At 38.2% G+C, this 7,326-nt stretch overlaps 1 long non-coding RNA gene across 1 annotated transcript; it reads left to right on the forward strand.

The window, feature by feature from the left end:
* The first annotated feature begins 319 nt into the window (after positions 1-319).
* Positions 320-1,372, forward strand: LOC122018676. Its single transcript, XR_006121867.1, has 3 exons — positions 320-717; positions 790-993; positions 1,324-1,372. It is a non-coding gene; the product is annotated as an uncharacterized LOC122018676 (long non-coding RNA).
* Positions 1,373-7,326: the final 5,954 nt, after the last annotated feature.

Consider the following 7,326-nt stretch of genomic DNA (forward strand, 5'->3'; position numbering starts at 1 on the left):
GTGGCTAGAGTTCACAATAATTTTGAAGGTTTGTCGTGTCAGAGTGTAAAATACGGTACTCAAAATAATAATTAAATAATAAGGTTTAATAGACGAATAATCTTATTGGATTTTTTAGAAATTTTTAAGAATTTTCTAGAAACTTTTTGGAGCTCGTATGACGTATTTGGAGGGGATGTATTTATAGGTTTGGGAAAAGCCTGTTTGGAATACTCAAAGGTGTGAGTTGATTGAGGAATATACTTAGGGTTTGATTAAGCAAAACCTAAGTATATATTTATATAAGTCTTTTCTTTTTCTCTCCTCTTCTCCTGATCCCGTGCCCCATCCTCACCGCCCAATTCCCCTATTCTTCCTCCTCCCCTCTTTGGACGCCGATCTCTTCGTCTTCCCCAAACTGACGGCGCCGCCCAACATGATGCCTCTTCTCCCACGTGTATAAAACCCCTTGGCAAGGAAGTCTCATTCCCTCCCTCTCGCCTCTGCCCCAATTTCCCTCTTATCTCTGCTCTAGAGCGATCGTCGCTGCCCCTCTGCCCTAGTTCACCGTCGCCTTGTTCCTCATGCGGCAAGCCTATGGCCGACACCAAACGCCCTTCTTCTTGATCTGGTGGTGCCCTAACCAGGTTGGTCAGTCATCGCTTCTTCCTCCTTTCTTTGCAATCCATCTTGCCGACACTATGGATTCCTTGGCACTTGAGGGGATTTGATTTGGAGGTTAGTAGCTTCATCCCACCCTAATTATCGATCTTGACAGTGAGTCTCTAGCTGTGAATCATCGATTGCTAGATCTACTTTAGAGATCGACAACAACACTTGTGGCTTCTGTCACTATATTTCTGACAGCAAGGGGTTTCCAGCAGTGGGCTGATAGAAGAGCAAACAGATTTGGTTTCGATCAGCACTGTTCGCCGACTATCTACAGCTCCAGTCATTCTCTTCTAATAGTGAACCACTCTGGCTGTGATCTACTAGTGATCATCTTGGAGTAAGGTAAGATTTGTTTAGTTTCAGATGGTTGCAGATTTGAATTCATTTCTGTATTAGTTTGATTAGCTAGTTGATGAAAAGGGGATGTGTTTAGAATTGGATTCTTATTTTAGCTTAATTCGAATTAATGCCGGTATGGTTGGGGATAGATGATCATGTGGCTTCGAAAATGATTGAGATTAAATGTTGAATTTAGTCTAGGGTTCGGGTTGGATCCGATTTTTGTTTAGTTAACCAAGAATAATGAATGAATTAGGTTTCTTGGTTTAATAGGAATTTGATTTAGCTATTGGATACATATTAGAGTAGCTAAATTATACATTTGATTTGCAGGATTTTGATTCTAGACGAGTGTCTCGACGTGGGCATTTTTGAGGCGAGTACCTTTGACTTATCTTTTTGATATTGTCATTCTGATATACTTAGTGAGTTATAACTAGTAGTAATAGTTATGGTGATATCTGCTTGGTATGTCACTACTTGATACCCATAGTATATCTATTTTGTTATCTGTTGTGCATTTATGTGTATGGCCTTCTTGATTCTTGCATTGTGTACTTATGTAGTGACATACAATGCATTGCAGGATATAGGTCTAGCTACTAGATTTATTTGACATGTGTACCTAGTTTACTACTTGACATGTGTACCTAGTTATTACCTGACATGTGTATCTAGGTTAATTACTTGGCATGGGTACCTAGATCATTGATATGGACTTGGTTTTCCTTTTGGTACACATTATGAGGAGGTTGGTATTTTCAGGATTACATGCTTAGTGTCATGCACCATTTTGCATGATTGCATGCTGAGCGATTGTCGACTGCATTATTGTTGAACACATCGCCAATTATATGGATTTGCACATGTTGGTTGCTACTCGGAAAAACTAATGGTTCCACTGTACAAAAATTTTGTATAAAGGTCTGAACCTTTTCCTAGCTACCATGTGTTCTTTTAAATTAAACTTGGATCGCCTGCGGAACTTAACACGTTTGATCCAAATTTAATCTATTTGTTCTTTTAGGTTTTGACTTGGATCTCCTGCAGAACTTAACACGTTCGATCCAAATCACCTAGGTTATTAATTCCATTAAATATTAATTTCCAAAATTGGTTTCCAGTGCTGACATGGCGAGGCACATGACCTTCTTGGATATAGGAGCAACCACCACCGACTAGACAAAACCTTTTAAGGAAAGCTAATATTTAATTTCCTAAAATAACTTTAGGTCAAACGAAAAGAACAATCAAATCACAAGGAAAATAAAAACAAAAGAACATTACATCGAAAACAAATTTGAAACACTAAAATCGTATGCCTCTTGTATTTGGTATTATTTCCAAAAATAACTAGTATGATGCGGAAAGGAAAAATACTAGTTATACCTTCTAGAAAGACCTCTTGATCTTCTACCGTATTCCTCTTATAACCTCGGACGTTGTGTGGGCCACCAACCAAACTCCAAGGGATGAAAGCTTTCTCTCCTTCTTCTTCTTCTTCTCCAAGTAGTATCCGGCCACCACAAAGAGCTCCAAGCAAGAGAGGGTTTCAGCCACCACAAAGAGGAAGAGATGGAGAGAGGATGGCCGACCACAACACCAAGGAAAAGAGGGAGAGAATAATAGAGGTTGTGTCTCATGAAGGCACCCCAACTCCCCTCTTTTATATTCCTTAGCTTTGGTAAATAAGGAAATTTAATTACAATAAAATTTCCTTAATTTTCCTTGACATGAATTAATTGAGAAAAATAAAATCGCCGGCCACCTCATGGAGAGCAAACAAGACAATTTTCAATCAACAATTAAAATTTCCTTATTTGTCTTCGAAAATTTTAAAAAATAAAATTTCCCTTTAAAATCCCTTCATGGTTGATAAAAAGAAATTTCTATAATTTTAATTTTTCAACATGTGAATAATTTTTAAAGAGAAAAAATAAAATATCTTTCCTATCTACAAATAAGGAAAGAGATCTAATCTCTTTTCTTAATCTTTTGTAGAAGAGATATTTTAATTTTAATTCTCTTCAATAAATGATATCTTCCACATAAGAAAAATTTAAAATTAAAATTCTTTTAAATTTAATGGAGGCCGGCCACCTAAGCTTGGGTTCGAGCTAGGGCCACCCACGTAAGGCTTGGCCGACCCTAGCTCAACCACCAAGCTTGGCTTTTATCATGGGTATGAAGGTGAGTATAGGTGGGTATAGACTTATAAATAAGAGGCTACGATAGGATGAGAGGAGGAATTGGTTTTGGTCTCTCGATAAAATTAAGCATCCCGTGTTCGCCTTAACACACAACTTAATTTTATCAATAATAATTCATTCCACTAGAGAACTATTATTGAACTACCGCACCAATCCCAAATTATATTTTTGGGCTCCTTCTTATTATGAGTGTGTTAGTTTCCCTGTGTTTAAGATGTCGAATGTCCACTAATTAAGTGAGTTACTGACAACTCATTTAATTAATATCTTAATCCAAGAATAGTACCACTCAATCATGTCGGACTAAGTCCACCTGCAGGGTTTAACATGACAATCTTTATGAGCTCATCTTGGGGACATTATCAACCTAAATTACTAGGACACAGTTCCCTTCTATAATCAACAACACACACTATAAGTGATATCATTTCCCAACTTATCGGGCATATTGATTCATCGAACTAAATCTCACCCTTTGATAAATTAAAGAGATAAATATCAAATATATGTGCTTGTTATTATATTAGGATTAAGAGCACACACTTCCATAATAACTGAGGTCTTTGTTCCTTTATAAAGTCAGTATAAAAGAAAACGACCTCTGATGGTCCTACTCAATACACTCTAAGTATACTAGTGTAATTATATAGTTAAGATAAACTAATCCCTAATTACACTACGACCTACCAATGGTTTGTTCCTTTCCATTTTGGTCGTGAGCTACTGTTTATAATTTATAAGGTACTGATAACATTCTCTTCTGTATGTGGCACCACATATTATGTTATCTACAATATAAATTAATTGAACAACTACAACTAAATGTAGACAATTTGACCAAATGTGATTCTTTATTCAAAATAAATGTTTACAAAAGCTTAGGCTTTCAGTATACACTCTAATAGCACATACAACCGCTCATGAGTTAGTGGTATATCAGGCAGGGTGTGTTGCAGCAGGTTGCTTTATCAGGGCTCCGCTGGTCCGCTTATGGCTAGTGTGATTGTAGCGTGGTAGCGGACAGAGATCCCTTCTCTTGACTATGACACAAGGAGATGAGAGCATTGAGCTCCCCCACTATGATTTGGGGTAGGAGGATATGTGTATTCTGCCAGCATCCTATCCACTCGATCACTCAAGAGTAGTGATGGTAGAGTGCACAGTTGTCACAACCCTACCCGCTCAACCTCACCATCATGTGTGAGGTGGTTGGCTAGTGTCAGGGGTGACCAAGACATTTGCATCATATGCATGGATTGCATTTATTGCTTGTGATAGCTGCATTTTGGATGCTGCATTTTTGTGGTTGCATATGATTGACATGCATACAGGAGACATGATGTGTTTGGTCTGATGACCCTTATATCCGGATAGGAGGTCCTTGTGAGTACAATTTCTTTGCTTGTTCAGTTTTCGCATTTCCTATTTTTGATCAGGAGACTGTACTCCATGATTATTACTGTTAGATATATTTTACTATGCATGTCAGCTTGATACCTACTGAGTTGTTGAACTCACCCCGTTGCTTTATTTCTATTTCAGGTTGAGGCTGTCAGGAGGTTCCGGTCGCTAGTCCCCCACCTCGTGTAGATATGATTTTCTACTTTTAGACTTTGTTTTCTTGTTTTGTGATCTACATGCGTGTGATGTGTAGATCTTGTACTCGTGGATGTTATATCGAGTTTTGGTCTACTATTGTTTTTCGCTGCGATGGTTTTCTATTGTGGGTTGTGTTTTCCTCGAGTAGTGGAGTAGGTTTTATAATAAACTGCGTGTTGTGATTTGTTATGTAGTCAGTCGGAGGCTGATTTATTATAAACTGCGTGAATTGTTTGTTTATGTTATTGTATATGTTTTGACTGTGTTGGCCAAGGATTGTGAGGACCTGCGGGCTATGTAGTCAAGTATCAGATTGTCACCTGTACAGGGGAGATGCTACCGGAATTTCCTCTAGCAGGGACTCCTCCGGGGTGTGACAATTTATTTGGTATCAGAGACCAATTTTGCGAGTTAATCTGGGTATTTTCGAATTTCTACGGATTTTCGTCGATTTTTATGTTTCAGAATTCCGAGGTAGTCTTTGACGAGGTAATATTTGGGGACTTATCAGCGACGGAACATCTCCAGACGGTAAATAGGTATGATGATTAATTTTATAATTTTGGTACTTGTAGTAATACATGTGTAATAATTTAACAAATATGAAGCGAGCTACTCGTGTTTCTATGCCAAGATGTGGCACAGGATGACCACGTAAGAGGACATTGGAATCCTTGGCGACGGAGTCGTCGGAGAGGTTTATTGGGATCGAGCTTGTCAGTCAGGGACAGACTCTACATGGTACTACGGGCGTGTAGGGCTCTCAGACTCCGATGGTTTCAGACGTACCTACCTCAATCGTACCCGTTGTACCCACTCCTATAGTATTCATGGTACCACCAACGGTACCACCTGCGACATATCCGGCCCCTCCACTAGCAGTGCCTGTTGCTGTGTATCCGGCACCTCCTCCAGCCATGCCTACTGCGTACCTGACACCACCACCACCTGTGCCTGCTACTGCATACTCGGCACCCGCACAGTAGTACCATTTGACCTAGCAGTACCAGTTGCTCCTTATCCGGTACCACTATTGGGATATATACTATAAGCCTAGCTTTTGTATGAACATCTGTTTTGAAATATTTTGAAATGAGAATCGCTTTGGTCAAATGTTTGCATTTTATATTTATATATATGTCAATGCAGTTGTCCATTTAATTTATATTGTAGATAACATGGTGTGTGGTGCCACACAGAAGATCATGTTATCGGTTCCTTATGAATTATAAATAGTAGCTCACAACCAAGATGGATTGGGACAAACCATTGGAACGGTTTAAGTGTAATTTGGTATTAGTCTGTCTTGACTATAAAATTACACTAGTACACTATGTGTGTATTAAGCAGGACCGTTTGAGGTTGTTCGATTTGTACTGATTACATAAAAGAATATAACCTCTGTTATTATGGATGTGCTGTTGGAATGTATACTAAAAGCCTAGCTTTTTGTATAATATTTATTTAGAAATAAAGAATTACATTGGTCAAATGTCTACATTTATATACTAAGTGTAGTTGTTCAATTAATTTATATTGTAGATAACATGCTGTGTGATGTCACACACAGAAGATCATATTATCAATTCCTTATAAATTATAAACAGTAGCTCACGACTAAGATGGATAAGAACAAACCATTAGAATAGTCGTAGTGTAATTTGGTATTAGTTTATCTTGACTATAAAATTACACTAGTACACTCTGAGTGTATTGAGCAGGACCATTTAAGGTAAGTTCTTTTTATACTGACTGTATAAAAGAATAAGACCTTTGTTATTATGGAAGTGTGTGCTCTTAATCATGATATAATAACAAGCACATATACTCAATATTCATTTCTTTAATTTATCAAAGGGTGCGATTTAGTTTGATAAATCAATAGACCCGATAAGTTGGGAAATGATATTATTTATATGGTGTGTTGTTGATTATAGAATGAAACTGTGTCCTAGTAATCTAGGTTGATAATGTCCCCAAGAGGAGCTCATAAGGATTGTCATATAAATTTTGCAAGTGGACTTAGTCCGACATGACGATAAGGTTGAGTGGTATTACTCTTGGAGCTAGATATTAATTAAGTGAGTTGTTAGTAACTCATTTAATTAGTGGACATTCTATATCTTAAACACAGGGAGACTAACACACTCATGATAAGAAGGAGCCCAATAGTAATATGGGATTGGTGCGGTAGTTCAATAATAACTCTTTAGTGGAATGAGATATTATTGATGAACTTGAGTTGGGCGTTCGGGGCGAACACGAGAAGCTTAAGTTCATCGGGAGACCAAAACCAATTCCTCCTCTCGATCCCTGTCGCAGCCTCTTATTTATAAAATCTTATATCCACCTATATCCACCTTCTTACCCATCCTTAGGTGGTCGACCAAGCCAAGCTTGGAGCCCAAGCAAGGGCCAACCAAGATAAAGCTTGGATAGGTTGAGGTGTGGCCGACCCTAGCTTGGAGCCCAAGCTTAGGTGGCCGACCACATAAAAAATAAAAGGAGTTTATTTTAAAATCTTTCC

The sequence above is a fragment of the Zingiber officinale genome, chromosome 9A (genome assembly GCF_018446385.1).
Source record: "Zingiber officinale cultivar Zhangliang chromosome 9A, Zo_v1.1, whole genome shotgun sequence".
NCBI lineage: Eukaryota > Viridiplantae > Streptophyta > Magnoliopsida > Zingiberales > Zingiberaceae > Zingiber > Zingiber officinale.